The sequence below is a fragment of the Corvus cornix genome, chromosome 5 (genome assembly GCF_000738735.6).
Source record: "Corvus cornix cornix isolate S_Up_H32 chromosome 5, ASM73873v5, whole genome shotgun sequence".
NCBI classification, from domain to species: domain Eukaryota; kingdom Metazoa; phylum Chordata; class Aves; order Passeriformes; family Corvidae; genus Corvus; species Corvus cornix.
Window position 1 is genome coordinate 17,060,775 of NC_046335.1, and position 20,015 is coordinate 17,080,789.

Here is a 20,015-nt window from a genome sequence, read left to right on the forward strand (position 1 = left end):
TGTGGTTGACCAGATTAGGACACCTGGCCACACACACAGTGGGTCAGGCACTGTTGGGTTGCAGCCTAAGAAACCTTTGGAGGAATCAGAGAGCTCTTTGAAGAGTGTTGTGCAAAGCCAGCATTTTGGTGCCAAATAGGACTTGATGGTGTCTCCTTAATTTTATGGAATATTTAAATATTATAGGATGCATTTATTCACTATATGGATTCCTTTAGAAGATGTGTCAATCTTGTTCTCAAGGATGAATTTAAAATCCTTGCACATTTACAATGGTTGGACTAAATCCTGCTGAAAAGCTCACAGAAAATCCTACCTGTGTAATCACAGATATCTTTCATGGTCTGCTTCTGGTGCCTTTATTTATGTTGACAAGCTTTTTACTTAGGGTTTGATTCAGGAAAGCAGTTACGAATGTACTTGACTTTAAATCTTTTTATAGGCCTGTTGAAACTAATGAACTTCTTGACAAGTTGAAACTTGAATGTATGCTCTGCTGGATCCGGACCTGTGTGAGTGATGTTGAGAGTGCAGGACCTAGGAGTCTGAGGAAGGCAAAAAGGGCTATGCTGGCATAGATGCTGTTGTATCAGGTTCTTTGATCACTGCAAATTAGGGTACGGAAACATAAAAAGGGTTACCAGGGGAAGCACCAATTCTCCTAAAGGGAAAAAATTTTGCAGCCTCTTAAACTGAGAAAAATCTGCCCCAACCCAAGAAACATTGCTCTGCTTCATCTGTGTTGCTCTCTCCCATCGCCCCCCCCGGCGCAGCTGTTTGTGGGCATGCAGCTGCTGTGAAGCTGTTTCTTGCACCTGTGTCCTGGGTTGACTCAGTCCACGTGCCCCTGACCTTAGGGGAGCGGGACTGCCTCTGCGAGGTGGTGTTTGTATGGGCAGGCACGGAGAACTCACAGCAGCAGTGAGCTACATGTGGGAGGGCAACATGGTTCTTGCTTACTCTGGGCTTGTATATGTGGCAATTATGTGTCATTTCAAATGCACTTTCTGGTGGCAAGCTATTTATCAACTGGCTATTGAACTTGTTATTTCCTGAAGCATATCGTATGTGGCTCTTGATTGAAAAGCTGCTGTTCTGTCTCTTTGTTCTTCCACCTTGCAAAGATTCTTTCTTACTCATTTTGTTAAAGTCCTTCAAGTCTAGATTGATAAACTCTATCACCTGAATGGTGGAGCTTTGTTCAATGACAGCTGTTGCTTTTGTTTGTGCTGTTTCTAAAATGATTGTGCACCCAGTGGCAGAGGAAAGTAGCTGGAAGTGGGGCATTGGATGCCTGAACTTCAGAAGAAGGAACATTTTCAGAATGCGGGTGTGCTTATTTGTTGGGAAACAAGTAGGGACGATGGAAAACTAGCATCTTGTTTACCAGACAGGAGCCTGGATAACAGCAAAATGCTACATACTAAGATTTTAATTGAGTGATTCACGGGTTGTTGGGGAAAAACATTTCTTGCAGTTTGAAAGTGTGATCAGGGCACAAGTGGTTCGTGTCCCAGTCTGAGCACAACTCTTGTCATATTCATTCCTGATTATGAGATTTGTGTCTTGTCATCTCTTTAGCCAAATTCAGCAGGTGTGGGTCCCACTCCTTTTGACAGAGATAATGATTTGCTGCTTATGGGTTCCCATTTCAGGAAAGGTCAAAGAAAGACTTTCCTTCCCATGGTTAAATCAACTTTTTTCTTCTGTTTTCATTGAGGAGTCAAATGGGAATGTGCCGTAAGCTGCATACGGAAAAGAATGGCAGTCAGGGTCTGCGCAGGGAAGTATGCTCACCCTTACCAGTGCTGGTCCTAACGAGTACGTCATTAATCTGTACTGTGAAGACTCCTGGTGAACACGGTTATGCCCTGTCACCCTGCCTTTACTCCATGTTCTATAAACACAAACCAAAAAGGACCGTTATCTTAAATGGATTTATATGATAAGAAACTACCTTGTAGTAGGTGCAGGTAAATGGTTAGCTTAGAGCCTTTATTATAGATGTTGGAAGTGTTCCAGCCCAGCTCTCTGTCCTGTGTGGTGGGACTCACCTGGCTGGTAGGTGTGGGTGCACACAGGCAGGCAGCACCCCTTCATAGTCCCCAGAAAGAAATGAGCACTCAGGGTACAAACTGGCTCAGCCAAAGGAGTGCTTCTGCCCAGATGATTCCCTCTGGGAATGCTGCTCTGCCTCTCTCCTGGAGCCCAGGTGACCAGTGCGGCGATAGGCAGAGGTCAACACTTCGCAGCATCTTGGATTATGTGATGCAGGTCACAGGTGTAACACCAAAACAGGCTCACAGTGTCCTTTTACTAGGATATGTTCAGAGCTTTCTTCTGCTCAATGCTGGGTATTTCTGTTGTCCCATAGGATGAAAAGGAATTGAGGGCACACAATACAATCCATGACAGTGTCCTCAAGAAGTGTGGAAGGGTAGAGGAGCAAGGTAGCTGATCACAAAGAGCCACTAAAGCAGCAACAAGGATATCTTCTCTTTTTTGAGACCATTTAATCTTTTTGAATGAGTAATTCAATATTTATAATATTATAGTAGCTCTAATAACTTGCTTAAAAATTTAGAATAGTTAATGGGTGAAGTGGAATAAGCATGTTTAATGCGTCTCACTGATCTGCTGCTGTACCTCCTGCTAGAAGAGTTTTATTTAAACACGTAATTTTCTCCCATTTTAACAACACTGACTGGAGCAAGCACGCTGGTTCTGTGTTGCCTTGGATTGTATTTGTAAAGCTCCCTGTCTGGTGTGTCCCAGCTATCTGGAGCACCACCTCCTTACATCAGACGAATTATCCTTCAGCAGAGGAGGGCTTTTCAGCAAAATGCATTGATCTGTCAGGTCCTTTTTTGAAGATGCAATACTAGGATCTGTTGTGGTAGGTGAATTTTGTGTATTATTTTATGTCTTATTAGATAAGGTTCCCTTAATTCCTGGGACGTTAGCCCCAGACTCAGTCCAGCTCCCAGGGAAGTGCTGTTTCCTGCACTGCTTTCCCAACTCAGTAGAAAGCTCTACTGTGCTCGAAGACTCAAACTGCTGATCACAGTCATCAGTTGGGCACTGCTGGAGATACTGTAGACAGTTTGGACCTGTTCTGTGTGGACTTGGTGAGTTGAAGACACAGGTCTGGATTTGATACAGTTGGGTTACGGTACAAAGCTTACAAGGACAGCCGTGTCTTGCATTGCTGAAGACATGCACTGGGACATTTTGTGGCAGTCTCCATAGCACTGAAGGCTTCATGCCTGGTGGATTGCATGGCTACTTCTGAATGAGAGGTGATAAAACACAAAAAGTTGCAGCAAGGTCACCATCTGTTAGAACGGGGTGGAGAGTCCTACCCAAAGTTGATGGCAGTATTTTCTTTCCCAGAAAGAATTCAGAAGGATTTCTGTGAGATAGTTTAGTGCTGGTGTGAAATATAAGCCTGGCTGCAGACTTCATTGACTGACAGGGAAGGGTTGGGAGCAAGGCAGAGCATTCCTTAAAATGAAGGGACCTGCTCAGTGTGAGCAGACTCCTTGGAGCGCTGTCCTTTTTCCACCAAACTCATCTGTGCCTTCTTGGTCTTTGGCTGGTTGGTCTCTGTCCATGTACTGACCCTGCTGTGCGTGGTGAAGTCCATGGAGAGCTACGTGTTGTGTCACAGCACCCGCAGTTCAGTCTGTGCAATACGCTGAAGTGAGGTAGTGCTTAAACATTTTCTGGTGAGTGAGTGTAGATACGTTATGGTCAAAAATCCTAAAAGAAGTTGATACAGATCATCTCTGGTCTGCTTCTGTTAACTTCTTAAGCCTCTTGGAAATTCACAATGAGCAAATGTGCTCAAGAGGAAGATCCCAGGTAACTGCCAGCAGCTTAGCCTGACATCAATCCCAGGCAAAAGAATAGAACTGAGAGAGGATTTAGAGAATTAAAGGTAGGGAATATAATTAATGCCATTCAACATTCTTTTTTGGAGAGTGTGTCTTGTCAAACAAACCTGATTTATCTGATAAGATTGCAAGTTTGGGGGATAAGATAACTGTGTAGATATAATATACTTTAACTTCTATAAGGCGTTTGATTTTATTCCACATGACATTATTATTAAAATATTAGTACTATACACTTTTACTGAAGCATATCTTAAATGTATTAAGAACCAGGTAAGTGACAGAGCTCAAAAAGCAGTTGTCAATAGGGAATCTTTACTGAATGTGAACATTTTTTTAATGTAACTCTGCAGGGATCAGTCAGAACCCTCATGCTATTCATCATTTTTGGCAGTGATATGGAAGTAAATATAAAATTATTTCTGATAAAATTTCTGGGTGACATAAAGATTGATGAAGTGAGAACGAGGGCAGTAGGATACAGTGCTCTTGGTTAATTGTCCCTACTGAAACAAAATTCCAAAATTGCTTTAAATCTAATTAAATAAGAAAGTTTTTGTGCATCTGGAGAGGAACACAGCACAGAGCTGTTGCCCAGCCTGGAAAGCAGAAGGTTTATGAGAAACCTTTTAGTGTGCTGGCTCCTGGAGAAATGGCGCTTTCCTAGGGAAGAGGCAGTTTGTCTGCAGGATCCCATGGCCTCCCTCTGACAGTGGTGGTTGTCCATGGCTCGGCAGAGCTGCTGTTAGAGGAACCTCATGGAGGAGGCTGCTGATGGGAAATGACTCTTCATCCTCAGTGCTGTGGAAGGCCTAAGAGAAATGTGGATTAGGTACTGGTTAAATTTCTGTCTTTGGTTGTGTATCTGTGAGGTCTCCAGTATGTTTTCTCATTAACCTTTGTCCATTGGAGGTTTTGAAGATGCCCTGTATCTCTATCATGGGAATCAGACTTGGCAGTAGAGTTTAGCCTGAATATGGAGCAGGGTCCATACTGCTGAGACTGGCTTGCAGTTCTCTGTTAGCACCTCCAGACATAAAGTAGGCTGCAGCAGCAAAGGGCACACAGCACTGAAATGAGAACACAGAGGTGTCGCATACCCATGGCATGGCTGTATTACTTTAGAGGCTCTTCTTGACTGCACAAACTTACAGTAGTTGCTCACCATAGGTGCACATGGGTGTAATCCATGTCATGCCAAGGCTTTTCCTGCTGGTGAGATGAAAAGAGAAGTTGTGTACCCAGGTGTGATGCAGTGCACCCCATTGGCAATAGTGACATAAGGTACCCCGTTATGAGGGCCATACCAGTGCCAAGAGTCTTCAGCAGTGGCCAAGGGTAAGTTCACAGATTCTGTAAACATCTTCAGACTTGTTGCATTTTGAAGAGAGAGATTTTGAAAAGGCAGAGGAGGTGACTACTCTTTGGCTACTGCTTTTAGCTTTGACTGAGCCAAATCTGCTTGTGCATGTAGTGCCGGAGCCTTCCTTGTTTCCAAAACCTGACCGCAGCATCGCAGCATTACAGAGTAATAATTTACACTGGAAAGGACTGCTGGTGGTCCAGCAGCCTGCTAAGGGCCAGCAAAAGCCAGCTGCTCCCAGATGGAGATTTCACAGCCTCTCTGGCTCATCTGCTCAAACACTTCACTACCCTCATTGTAGTTTCGTTGGGTTTTTATTGTTCATAATCCAACTGAAACTTTCTGTGCTCAGCTTGTTGCTGTTGTCTCTTGCCCTGTTCCTGTAGTCCTCCAAGGGAAATCCACTCAGCCTCTTACACCCTCCCATACCCAGGTGGTTGTAGACAGCTCTCCCTGGAGCCTTGTCTTGTTTTGACTGAAGAAGCCCTGCTCCCTCAGCCTCTCCATGCATGTCCTGTCCTGCAGCCCTCTGACCATAGCAGCCCTCAGCAGGTCTTGCTCCAGTACTTCACTGTGTCTGCACCCAGTGCTCTGAGGTTGTCCCACTATCACTGAGCAGAGGCAAATGGCCATTTCTGTCAACCTGCTGTTATGCTTTAAAAGGGGAGAAATGAAGGACAAAAATTGGTTTTATTGCTGTAAAGCTTAGCTTTTCTCAGCAAGATCTCAGCATGTGACTGTTTTACCACCCATGCAGGGAAAGTGGGGGGGGGGGGAGTTAGACCAGAAGTGTGTGTCCTTGAGGCAAACAAACCAGCAGTGAAGTGTCCCCTTTAAATGTCCACCTCAGAGTTAGTTGTGGCTCAGCCAGCCCTCTGGGATCCTCAGCTGCGTGACTGCCTAGCAGCAGAGGTACAGTGAAGATGGAAAACCCTGTGATGAGACTGACAGGAACTTCAGGTCCAAATAGCAAAGTGCACCAGGCCATGGTCTGTCCTTCCCTGTGCTGCACCACTGCTTGATGTCCAGTGCACGCAAACAGCTTCTCTCCATCACTGTTTGGAGGACCAGGGGCCATTCATTAACAGACCAACTTTCAGCGTAGCTTTCCAGCCACAAGTTTCCCTAAGCTAAAAGAAAACAGTGTATCTTACTAAATAAATGATTAGACGCCAATGATTTTCTGCCTTCTAGGGCAGAGTTATTTGGAAGCATGAAAGGAAATAGCTGCAGCAGTATAAAACCACTGCCCTTTGCACTTGCATCTTTCCCACAGAGTAATCCTTCATTCATTGTTTACTTAATGAGAAAAGAAAGAGGTTAATTTATAAAACCAAATAAAAAACAGACAGAGGACTTTATTTGTGGAACAAAAAACTGAATTAAATGAACAGTGTGTCCATTAATGCTGCTAATTGTACTATGCTCCACTGTGGAAAATACACAGGTCTGCTAGGATTCTGCTCTTGCTGGTGGAGCCCACAGTCTGTTTCCAGTGAGGGTTCAAGTCAGCACTCCATGGCAAGAGTTTCCTAAAAACTTTTCTTACTTGGTAAATTAATTTCATCTCCCAGTCTGTGACGGTCTCAGCCTCTCAGAGGTTTCTTAAATTTAATAGATAAGTATAGGAATAATTGGCAGAGCTGGTCTTGCTTGTGAGCACTGCTGTCTGAATCATTTGCAGATTCTCGTGCATCCGTAGAGATCTGCTGCAAGGAAGAGAAAGAGGGACCACTTAATTCATTTTCCCTGCTCCAGAGAAGTCTGTAGTACCCATGCTAGAATTTAACAGTTTCTAGGCTATTTCTCTGGGCTGTAGGATATTGCAGAGGTTGGAATTAAACCCAGGTGGGGGCAAAGTTTTGCATTTCATCTGTGCGTTCCCTGGTAGCTGTCCCTTTTTGCTAGTCGTTGCACATCCGAAATCTCCACCATCCCAGCTGGGGGTGGAGGCAAGGTAGCTGTGCCCTGATGTAGATGGGAGAGTGTTAGATCTGCATGAATGAGGGTTACTTGATGCTGAGACTGGCTGGAGGCTGAAGCTGCCCTATCTCCCTCTCTTTCCTCAGTCAGCCTACAGATGAGGGAGGGGACAGGGGGAACTGGGCAGGAGTGGGTCTGTGATGGAAAGAGGGATCAGTACGTGAAGGCATCTATGAGTAGTTCATGAAGACTCCTAAGAATAACTTTTGATTCGCTTTGGGAAGCCGAGGATCACTGTGAAGCGTAGATGAGGAAAAACATGTCTGGAAAAAAAAGAGTTGTTTTGCTGGAATTCCCTCTAGTGATTTAGAAGATTTTGTGTTGGAAAAGACACTTTCCTCTGGGCTGTAACTGAAACTAAAAGAAATACATAAAGAAGTTTAATCTATTTACTGAACTATACCAACTGCCCTGTGAATGTTGAGGCTTCATGGAGCTTTGAAGTCTCCACTGCCACCCTGCTGAAAGGAGCTTGGGAGAGGTAGTTCTTCACTAACTTCTCATCACATTTGTCAGCCAGATTGATCTTCAGATTGTGGTAGCAAGAGTGAAATCTAATTTGTGAAAACAATTAGTGAAAATTTAAACCAAACTAGTACCACAGATCATGTGCAGATTTTAATGCAAAAGAAAGGCCTGGAGCAGAAGATTTTTCCATTCTTATGTCAGGCAGATTCATGACTTTTGAATTTAATCTGCAATTCGTTTTATTTCTGACATTATGGAATTCTACTTTTTACTTTAAATAAGACTTGTTCCTATATATGTGTATTTTATGTGTATATAAAATACACGTATAATGTATATGTATTTATGAATATAAATTTGAATATAAATTAATACATACTTATTGTAAGTGTGTATATATATGAAAAATATGTAGTTGTTGCTGCAACATAGCTTACTGGCACACAGACTTATACGCAGTCTTTGGAAAGTGGGTTTTTTGAAATGCTGCCGTCTCGTTGTTGAATATTCAAAGAACATTGTAATTATTGCTGTCAATATATTTTAAATGCTTAGTGGAAAAAGTTGCAAACATTTTTGTTAGAACATGTATTTGTTTGTAACCTGTTCAATACATCACCTATTTGTATGCCAGCTGGCTTCTTTTCAAAAACGTACTGTTGAGAAGATATATATATATTTATCATTGTGATATATTTTTATGCTCTTGTCACACTTTAATAGAGATCTAACGCCTCCATAATATCTTCTGGAAATATCTGGGAGACATAAGACTATCCCTTTTCTGGATATATTGGCAGAATTGCTCTTGGCTTCAGTTTGGGAATGCAAGTGATTTTTTTCAGTTCAAAGTAAACGTAGTTGTGCTTGCCAATGGTTACATCAACATGGTAGTGTTCATTTTGTCTGGAAGGGACTAAGCTGTGATGTCTTCATGTCTGAAACTGTGGCTGTGGAGCGGGTCTGGGTCCTGGGGATGGACAGCCAGGCAGATGGAGTCTGTGGCTGGTGGCGGCTCACACAGGGAGCTTCGGGTCGAGGAGGTGCCTCCAGGCGCCGTGTGCTTGCTGGCTTCTCATTGTCTTCCCATGGAGCAACCTGTGGTCATGGTCCTTCACCTGATGATGCCAGAGGCTGCTTGTGCCCCGCTTGAGGTTTTGAGCATTTCAGAGTGTTATTTTTAATGTTTGTGTTTCAACACAGGACTGCAAGTTGGGAGGGAAGAGTAATTTTACAGTATAACCAATCTCTTTGTGTGAACATCACCTCAAAGGATGTCAAGGGTTGTGTTGCTGAAGCTGAGCCTTCCTTCTGCTTGGTGCCAGCTGCAGCTCATTTCGGCTGCCTTCCAGCCTGTGCGGCCCCCTTCCTGCTGGGGCATGAGCCACTGCATGGGGTGGCTGGGCAAGTCCTTCTTCTGGTGAAGCCCAAATCAAAGTTAAGATCTCTAAGAAATCTCTGCTGGTTACCCAGCCTCTGGGCCCAGGCAGTCAGTGAGTTTGTCTGCTTGATTTTGTTTTTATCTTTTCTGCTTCCTTTCTGACAGCAAGGGTGATAAATGTTTTTAGTGGAAGTGGGGGCTATCCAGCACCAGAGGTCATTTGGCTGGTAGATTTTCCCTGCTCACTTAAAAAGTGAGGCTGGCACCTCTTTGAAAACATCTTTCCTATGTCAGAAATACTTACCTATGCTTTCATGCTTGTGTCCTTCAGAGCAGTTCTTCAGAGCAGTTCTTCAGAGCAGTCTCTGAACAGGAATGAGAAACCCATCTCCCTGGTGGGCTCTTTCTCTCGTAAACTCTCCTTGGACTCTGTTGTGGTCTCAAGCGGGAGGCTGTGGTGTTTTATGGATGCATTAAAAGTGGCTAATTTTTTGTTGGCTATTCTGCTTAAATCTGGAAGAAAACTGTTGTAGGTTGAGATAGCTAAAAGTGGCCGTCTGTAGTTAGCGTGGCAAGGCCTGTGGGCAGGATATCTTTGGCCCCCGCCGGCCGGGCTGCGTCATCCTGCCACAGCAAGCAGCCAGAGGGAGAAGAGAAACCTGAGATGCACAACATGTAAATACTCCATAAATACTAGGAATTTGGCAAGGAGGCCAGCAGTGGCTTCCTCTCTCCCTGAAGATACCGCCATATGCCCAGAGATGAATCCAGTTATTTCAGCACTGTTGGCAAAACTAGTTTTCAACCTCCCACTGCTCCCAGGCTGTGCACGAGCACTGCCCTGTCTTCTCAGGGCCAGGGGGCTGCAGGGTAGGGAGGAGACATGGAAGATCAGGGAAAACGGGAGTAGCATGACCTCTGGTGTATGAGCCAGGGTATGGGGCAGACAAGGTGGTGGAAAAGACAGCTGCCTTGGTGTGCATTCTCACGCACACCATCTCCCTGACCTGGTTTTGGGGTGCAGGATTGAGGCCAGTGCAGGGGATGAGTGCTGGAGGCAGGACACACATCTCCTGCTTGTGCCCCGTCCTGCCTCCTTTGGATTTTGAGATCTGATAGCATTGTTCCACAATATGGAACAGCCAGAGGCAGATCACTTTTGTGACATATTACTGCAATAAAATTACAAATTTATGGCAGTCAGAGATCTAGGCCATATGCCCATAATTTTTCCTTGCTGCTGTGTATTGTCTGGTCAGATGGCACGTGAACTCGAACTGATCCGTAGGAGAGAGAGATAATGCGGGAGCACTGTCCCTTCCTGCTTAGCGCCTTGGGCCTGGCATTCTGCCCTGGGGTGTGGCACCCCCAAGGGTGCGGGGCTGGCGAAACACAGTGGGGGCTTTTGGGTGGGTTTGGGCAGTAGGAAACAACCTACCACTGCAGCACCTCCTCTGAAAGATCTCATTTATCAGCTTGTGGCAAACCTTGTGGTCCTGCTTGTCAGTGGTACCACTTTTCTAGCCCTGTTACTGCAAAAATTGAAGGTGCAAGGTGGGTTTTGGGCTTTTTTGTGGGTTTGTTTGGGGTTTTATATTTTGTTTTGTTTTTTGTGGGCTGTGGGGTTTGGTTTTTTTTGTTTTGGTTTTGTTTGTTTGTTGGTTTTCTTTCCTTCATTTTTAATGAGAAGAAGAGATACTTCACTGTATAGAAATGTCAGGGTCAAGAATTCACATCCAGCTCCTGGTTCCACTCTTCTGTACATAGCCCTTCTCCCTCCACACCATCCGTCTGTTGAAATTAATGCTTTAATACTCTTTGCAGGGTAGCATTGCTATTTATTTATTCCAATGTTTAAGTTTCTTTTCAACTTTTGGGATTAAGCTGGAGTGCCCATGCATCACCGTGGACTGTGAAAATCCCAAGATAGCATGTGACAGGCTCTTGAAAAGGGGGGAAATATGTGAAATTCTGGTTTTGCCTGTGGTTTCCTTGGCTTGCTTTCCTGGCTGTGGCTCCTGGGGCAGGGGAGGGGACCAAGGCCGTAGTTCCTGTGACCAAAAAGCAGAGAACGTTTGGTGTGCAATGCCCCAGTGGATACCGCCTTGCTGCTCCTCTGCTCCTTGGAGCCCTTCCCTGCGGGCTGTACCCTGGAATTCAAGCACAGTCTCCTTGGAATAACCTTGGAACTGCTAGTCTTACGACTTGCATGGCTTTTTTTCCCTTCAGACATAGCCAGAGCCTGAGACCATCCTACAGCAGTACTTCTTTAACAGAAGAAAGATTAGAAGTATCATAACCCAATTAGCAATCCTCCATTTCTCGTCTTTATCTGCCATGGGGAGCATCTCCCAGGGTGGGCTCAGGGTTGTTTGGATCCTACCTGAACCTGCAGCACATCTTGGGAAGCCTGTTTCTTTCTATTGCCTTTCTTTGTTATATTCTATTTTCTGTCTATGCTTGGGGGGGGGTGTGTTGTTTGGGTTCTTTTTTACTCCAGTTTAGCGTGTGACTCAGCACTGCTGTTTGTTTTGTTCTGCTGCTGGTTTCTGCATTCCCCAAAACCTCCTGGTGCTTTCAGCTGATAACACCAAAGTGTCTTACCCTAAATTTGTGGCTATGATCTCCCTACCAGCCACCACCCTCCTTTGCCTGCTGAGGTCTTCCCTTGGCCATGCCAGCCTGTGGTGGAGACCATGTTTACCTGGAGATAGCATGCACATTAGCCAGTAATTGTCACATTAATTGCATCCGTGATAACTGCATGGTATCAGGCAGGGTTCATGCAGACAGATTCCCCTGCTTCCCCCACTGGCCTGGCTGCCCTGGCCCTCTGTGGGTGCCCACTCGGCTGCTGGGGAGCTCGCCTCCTGCAATGAGTATCTGGAGGTGGTGCTTTCTTTCATGTGTGTCTGGATAGGATATGTCCTTTTTATTTTGCATCCTGGAGCCTTTAATTACTCTCAACAAGTCCCTTTCACACTTTGAAAATCCTGTAGCAATTTCAGTTTGAATTGCTTTCTCTGAGGCTTTGGTTTAGATGAGTGCACCTGCTCTGGGGTTCCAGTGGTAATTGGGCTGTAATAGTTATGATCCTTTAAATGCACTTAAGGTACCATGAGCTTTAAGAACTGATAACGATGCAATCTGGCATCTCAGCACCGGTTTTGTGTTGTCTCTGAGCATTTTGGTTTGAATTGTATTGTTTTTCCATTTGTGAAGATTACAAATATTCGCAGGTTTTAAAACTTGGATGTATTTAATCAAATGCTGCCCTGTGTTCATGTACCCATCCCACAGATCTGGGTCCTGGGCTGCTCCTCATTTCCCACTCTGCCAAACCCCTGCTGAGCTCAGTGGGAGTTTTGCCAGAACAAGGCCCTAAAAAAGAAGTATGACTCATTTGAGCAGTTGTGCTCATTTGTGCACCAGTCCAGGCTCATGTTAAAAGGATATTAAACAAAAAATACTAAAGAACCTACTTGTCTTGTCCTTGCCTAGAGCAAACATTTATCCTGGGACTGGTCCAGCAGGTTAAGGATGCCTTTTCCTCTGATTTGTGTGTTACTTAGGATTTTGTGGTGTGGATACCATCAGAGCTTTTAAAGTTCTCTGCTGCCTTAATTCCCCTCTAAGGGGGTGGAACAGGGAGGGGGACGAAGAAAAGAGAAAGACATCTCTCTCAGGCATGTACAGTAGCAAGAGGTGTGCAGCCTGTAGCCTGCTGCTGAACTCAGAAAATAAAATTTCCAAAATTACCAGTTGTGAGTGTGATAATGAACTGAAAGTAAATATGGTTCAGTTTGCTGTGAATCATTCTTGGGGGGTTTAATTGGACTTGGATGAGCTGGCATTGTTGCAGTGCAAGAATAGAGTTGTTTCAGAATTAGACAGGCATCTCTGCTTGGCAGTGCAGAGCTGCAGCATCCCAGTGGTACTGGGGAAAACTTGCCCTCAAAGAGGCTTCCCAGGATGGCTTGAGGAAGTTCTCTGCGTGGGGAAGGAGGCAGCTGCTCCCACAAGCCCTGAGATCTGGGAACTCACCTGCTGCTACCAAACGCTGTCTCACCTCTTTGAATTGCCCTCAGATGAACACTTCGAGTTAAGGTAGTCCCTGTGAGATGGAAGGTTTTCCTTCACCAAAGAAACCCTCTAAGCTCTCCTGGCAGGGCAAAGGGGCCATGAAATTATAATAATGGTAACTGCTATAATGAGATGTTGCAGTAAACAAAAATAAGCATTTTTGTGCTCTTCCTTCCAGCAGGAATTTAAATTTCTGAAGCAGAACCACCTGCTCAGAATGGCTCAAACAATGTGCTACATCCAGGCAAAGAAAATACTTTCCTTAGGAAAGTGATTGCAATTTAGCTCCATGAGAGGTATAGGTGTGGGGTGATGCCCTAATGTGATGTTTGACTGGTGTAGCTTGGCTGTCCTGGGATGTGCAGAGAACTTGAATATGGGAACTGTCCTGTCCTGTAGTGGGGAGACACAGAAATTGTGTATCGCCCTCTTTAAAGCCATGATCGTGATTATGGGATGAGGCAAAGAGATTTATATAAGCCATTCTCATTAATGCCAGTGGGAATTACTCAGAGCTATACAAGCGCATCACAGTAAGAATGTGCCTTGGCAGTTCACTATTAATATTTGAAGATATTGCAAGCAAAGTCTCCTTCTCTGAGTCAAGCGGGCAAAAATTAGAGATTTGGCAGGGGGGTCAGGGAGGGAAAATTCTGTTATTTTAGTCTTTGGAGAGGCTATAGAAAGGTGAACCATTCGTACATACAGATCCTCAAATACAAGGAATTGCACGTGTATGTGGTCTGTTAACTGTTCCCATGGTTATAACTGCAGATATTTAGCTACTGTCTGCTGGTTACTGATGGGCAAGAGCCCACCTCTTTTTAGGAGCTGCTGACCATCTCTGCTGACCCACTCAGGGCTAGGGCTCACCATGGGGCAAGAAAGGCTGGTCCCATTCTGCTTGCAGTTACATGTTGTACTGAAACAAGATGGGCAGACTCTAGGCAGCAGAAGCAAGGCATAAGCAAAATCAGAATTTGTGATTTTAGTCTTGTGAAATATCTCAGAGAGCTTGATTCTTTTGAAGCGGCCATCAAAGTGGGTAGAAAGGACTGTGTATTTATGTGAGGTACAGTGAAAGGCAGACATTGACTTCTACTTGATGTTTCTGAGTTAGTCATTATTCCTCTGTTTGGTTTGTATCAGTAACAAGCTTTCAAGTTGGTTTCTTCATAGTTTGGCTTTTTTTTTTTTGGCTTAAGTTGGCATGATGTTTCAGTCTTAAAACGTGAGTTCCAGTAGGAACAGTTATTGTGTTTACGGGTCCTGTCCTGCAATTTACCTGGTACAGCCATGCAGATGCCTTCTCCACCCTCCTTCCATGGATGGCAGGCCTGGGGCTGCAGCTGGTAGCTGTGTGGTGCTGTGGTGCTTGTCCAGTCCCTGTAAGAACTGTGGCTAGTTGTTGCCATGCTGTTTAAACTAATTTTCTTTATTATTATTAGCATTATTTACGTAACTTTTAATGGAAAAACCATTCCACCTAAACAAGATAAAGTAAAATTTACTATTCCTGACAGATGTTGACAACTTTGGAACAATGCAGGACACGCTGATTGCATCCGTGCAGTGCCACTGGCTTGGAAGAAGGTTCACCAAAGCAGACGAGTCCTGCCTGTCACCCTGTGGATGATAAATGCCGGAGGTGACCTTTATAACAGCACGTTTCAGGTGACAGTCCAGCTGGAAGCCCAGGGTTCCCTACCGACAGGTCCTTGCTCTCATGGCTGCACAAGTTGAAGTTCATCAGTTTTCACATACCCAGCAAATGAACCGGTGAGGTAGAAGTCGGTGCTATGGATGGCTTGGTGCAAACCACCTTCAGGACTTTTATAGAAAGTCCAGGGTCCTGGAGATCATCAGTGGCTACATGTAACACTGAGGATGATTGTGGGTACCCTCAGCTGAAAGCAGAGGATGAAACTAGAGGACAGCCACAGAGAAAGCGCATTTCTCTCTTTTAGCTTAGCAGTGGCCAAATCCTGACCCAATGTCTATACCTCTTGTCACCCGTATATGGCAGGAACTCTGATAGGGTTTAGCAGCACAATGGTATGTGCTGTTTTGATACTTCAACAGAGATAACAGAATGCCTAAATAAATCCTGTTTGATGCTTAAATAGGGATTTCATCCTGCTGTGTCTGTAGGCAGATACCAAACAGAGTTTATAATTCACTGTCCAAGAATGTGATCCTTCCTTTCACTTTTTTTTTTTTTGCATTCCAGCTTGCAGTATTTTAACTAGGTAGAAATTATGGAAATAAAGAACATAGTCACATAGTAGTCATACAGAATAAAGTTAGCAGATAATTAGGTGTTGGAAAGCATGGACCTAAGAAGGTCCAGTTACTTCCTTAATACTGTTATTTAATTGGACATTAAAAAGTAGAAATTCTTGAATGTTCACTGATTTCCTGTTACTAAAAACCAGTCAGGCCATGTGAGGGTGCATGTCTCCCGTGCCTTGCTATGTGGCAACAGTTAGAGGGTAAAACTCCCTGAACACCCCGCCACTGTTACCATCTCTGCTGCTTAACAGCTGTTAGCACCAGCTGGGCCCAGCCAGGAGCACCACACTTCTGAGGCCAGAGCAGCTTTTAGACTGCAGCTAAAACTTCTACTACTTTTACTATTCCTCCTCCTCCTAGCTGGAGTGACTGAAGCCAAGCCAGGCTGCCGGAGGCTGTCTGAAGTGTGCTTCCCTCCTGAGTGCAAGCATGGGCCAGGAGTTGGAGCTGGGGACAGCTGTGAGCACCAGGGAGAGATCCCAGGTGAGGGCAGCTGGGTTGTTGGAAAGAGAAAAAGATATTTTATTCCAGCAGCTAAAACCCTTTTGTATTTTGGTTTCTCTTAGCAGCTATCCAAAACATTTGGGAGAAAAGCTGTCTCTTTATTAAATATTTAACACCCTTGCCTTCAGCTGTGGGCTGAGAAAGCTCCCAATCCACATGTGAGTCACCAAGAACTCCTCCAACAGAAGAAGAGGAATTCCAGACTGGAGATTGCTAGAAGAAAAAAAAAGTTTGCTGATCTGGAAAAAGTCCAAAAATGGTTCACATCTCTTGTATATCATAAAGTGAGCACTGCAGTCAGTCTGGTGTGTATGTGGACAAGGAGTCATGGAGTCCCAGATCTGAAGTGGAGAAGCTCTCATTATGCTGGGAGCATCACACCCTATATAATAGAAATGAGAAGTACACTCAGTAACTGGTCTTTTATTAAATGCTGTCTGCATTTGTATCCTGACATGCCGGAGGTGACAAGGTGTTGATCACTGCTTCCTGTAGTAGTTTGTTCCATTGGTGAATTAGTGCTAGTTTTAATCAGTTTGGCTTTTACCTCCATCCATCCATTAGCACACATCTCTCGGCAAAGCCAGGAGATCCATGATTTGGAGGTGCCCAGCTCTCTCAGGATGACAGTCTGGGATTCATGTTCAGAGAGGAGGAGTGCAGGCTCCTGCAAAAAGAGCGTATGGTAACAAATGGTGTGATAAGAACGAGTTGTGATAACAAGAAAGGTCACGGCTATCCTAGCGCTGCTGGTGGTGAGCGCTGTGCTTACGTGTACTGTGCAGGCATGGAGCGTGTGATCAACTCTGCTTTTTATTTCTATTAAAGTGACAGGAACTGAATGAATAAAATAAGATTAAACTTTTTTAGCATGTTTCTCCCTTTGGCCAAATTATTTTGTCAACATCCCAATGAATTTTTCAGCTGCAGAGATATGTGTCGATCTCTGCCCCATAGCCAATTACAGAGGCATCTCCAGCAGTGGTTTTACACCTCTTACCACTGTGGACCACTTAAAAATTTTTACTGGTGATGTGGGTTCCTCTTATAGCAAACTTATACCTCCTGACAAGAGGTTTACTTCTCCCATTACTATTTGCAGATACTTAAATGGGGTTCACGGTATATAACAATATTTTCACTGGTTAAAAACCATTGGTCTGTGACACAGGTAGTTTCTGTGCACCCTGAGATCACTCCTACAGGGAGTGGCCACTAAACATTTTCTTAGGCCATAGGCTCTGAGTACTTTAAAGCAACTTCTTGTAGCTTATGTGCCTGATTCTTATTTCAAAGCAATGTTTCTATATTGTCTTGTTTTGAGCTTATGCCTGATTTAAGATTATGAAAGGAAGATCCTTTTTCTTCTGGCTGTTGAGCTTAGAAGTGCACACCTTATAGCCTCACCACCTAGCCCTGCATGGTGCCTATTGGAAGGTGAGGGGTGACACCAGTAGCATGTGTTAATAACACATCCTCAGCTGGGCAGCACTGACTGGCCAACATAGTCTGGTACAAGTCACCTGGCTCCCTTGACCAGAACCTCTGCCTTGTGCAGGTGGGACCTGCGCAGCCACCTTTTGTGTGGGCCTGCTTTTTGGGTAGAAAAGGTTAATAGATTTGACTCTTTCTGTAGCTGGCCTGTGCTGTGTCCCCCTATCTGGGAGGAGTAAATGAGGTTGTCAAAAGTCAGTTTGAACGTTAGAGACTGAAAGCGGTCAGATTCAATGGGCATTCTGCAAATAACTGGAGACAAGATGATCAGGAGATGGTTTGTACCAGCATTATCAAAAATATTAAGACCCTTTTAATAAAACTTATTGACCAGGTGTGCTGCATTGTGTACCTGGATGAACATGTATGTAAGGACTCCTAACCAGGAAGAGCTGGTGTGGCCATCCACCTGTGCCTGAGCTGGCTGACACAGCTGGCAACCCCATTCCCTACCCATTGCTCAGATTGCCCAATACCGCAATCGCCAGCTCTTTGATGAAAGGCAGGTTCATGTATCAGATTGTTGAGCATTAGGGATAGGGGATTAGATTTGCAGTGTAATCTTTCTGTAACATGCCTCTTGATCCAGAGACTGTGCTTTATAAAAGAGCTCTTTTCTCTCTGACATTGTGGAGGCCTGCTCAGGGACAACTATCTTCTACCTTCATTTGGAGATAGTAAGGCTGCTGCTGACCTGATGTTCGTGAAGGTCACAGCTGCACCAGGCAAAATTAGTTCTGTGCAGGACAGTTAAGTAGATTGGATTTTCTCAGTTGTAGCTGATTTGCTTTCATCTGGGTTCCTCTTGCAAAACCATTTAAAGTCCATTCCCCTCTGCCCCCCACTGCCTATTTATGGGAAAAGATTGGAAGGAGGATATTCCTGCCTGGGGTCCAATTCTGCTTCAAGCCCTATTCTTATATCTTTCCAGGAAAGTGTCTACAGAGGCTGGGGCAGGCTGTGTAATCACTCTGGAGCCTTGGGTTGTATTTCATCCCATCATGAATGTTGTAGGGCCAGGCAGGATGGTCTTCCTCTGTGCCAGCTGATTGTAGCTTTGCACTGTCTGCTTTGGATCCAAAACCCCGCTGGGACTCTTCTGTAGATTTCTGGTAATGTCGCTGCAATTTTAACTGAGCCCCTTTCCAGTCCAGCTTTTTTCTGGAGCCTGATGAAGCCAGGTAATCTGGGTCAAAATGCATCAAAGCCCATGTCTTCTAATCAAGAAAAAAAAACTTCTGAATTGAGCACCAGATTTGGCCGGTTATGTCTGGCCACTAGGAAACCTGTCAGCTACCTGGCTGTGCTGGTAAAACATGACATATGGTTGTGCGTGGGAAGCCCGTTCCTTGTGAGCATGGTGAGGTACAAGAGGGAGAGTGATTTTCACCTGGCTGCATTTTACTTCAGTGGCTTTGCCAACGGGATGTAATTATGGTGGATCTTTGCCTGCTGCCTCAGGTTACAAAGCAACCACTGATGGAAAAGACCTCTCGTTTCCAGGCATCCTCTTCTTTTCAGTCCTTTTTATTGTAAGGTTTGGTGAAACCTGAAGTCTGCAGAAATTGTTGCCTGCTGCTTTTGGGAAGAGAGAACTGGAGGTTGTGGCGGACAACTGACAGAGTGAGGGCTCTGTGACACTGATGACAGACTGTGTGATCCCAGTTCATCTTCACAGTGTGAATGGGGAAAATTCATAGGTAGATTTGCCTGAGGGCCTGGCAGGGGCATGTGGTGTGTGAAAGGGTTATTTCCTTCTTTGCAAAGTCACCTTCAGCCTGTCAAAAATCTTTGCTGCCTGGGACTATATGGAAAAAGGGAGTATGGAGACAATTGAAGTAAAGGAGAGGTATTCTATGGTATGTTCCTGCCTCCCCAAAACTGTAGCTGATCAGAGTTTAAAGGAGATGAGCTTTAATTGCTCCTGGAGCTTCATGTCTGTCCTCTCTGGATACCAGAACAGTGCTGGCAGCACTTCTGGATCCTGAGGAGTAGGGTCCAGCCTGCCTGGGAGAAGCAAGAGGGCCATGGAGAGCAGGTGTGTGCCCCAGTCCATGTGTGCCAAGCAGGTCTCTTTGACCTGGTTGCTCTGATCAGCTGTATTAACACAGACTGTTACAATACAGCTGATCTGGGCCTGTGGCGTTCTGCAGACTGACCTGGAACTGATGCAGGAGTGTCCTAGTGCACAAACTGTTGAAAAAGAGAAGCACTAAAACAAGATTTTTGTATTTCATTTTCTTTTCTGAAAGCTTTGCTCACTAACCCGTCCTGTACTGCATTGAAAACATGTGATAATCTCCATTTGTCTTTGGCATTTTCTCTTGCTTTTTATTGGCATCTCCTCTGATGTTGTGACAGTATGTCCTGTGCTGGATTACAGGTATAAATACTGCTTTGGGATTGGGCTTTTTAGTCAACATGCATTTGGGAAAGGTGTTAGTGGCTGTCGAGGGGGCAGTGTGCAGCCTGTGAAGGTGCAGTAGTTGGAAACATCAGCATCCTTTGTGTCTGTGTTTCAGAATAAGTCTGAGGCATGAGGATTTTAGGT

The 20,015-nt window shown here is 44.8% G+C and overlaps 1 protein-coding gene across 2 annotated transcripts in view; it reads left to right on the forward strand.

The window, feature by feature from the left end:
* Nucleotides 1-20,015, forward strand: part of FOXN3 (forkhead box N3) — a 212,171-nt gene that overhangs the window by 23,407 nt on the left and 168,749 nt on the right. Inside the window, exon 2 of one of the 2 annotated variants that reach the window (XM_039551732.1) lies at nucleotides 14,698-14,848. The exons of the other annotated variant lie outside the window; for it this stretch is intronic. The gene's annotated coding sequence lies outside the window, so the exon portion shown is untranslated. The remainder of the gene's footprint in view (nucleotides 1-14,697; nucleotides 14,849-20,015) is intronic. 2 annotated transcript variants of the gene reach the window in all.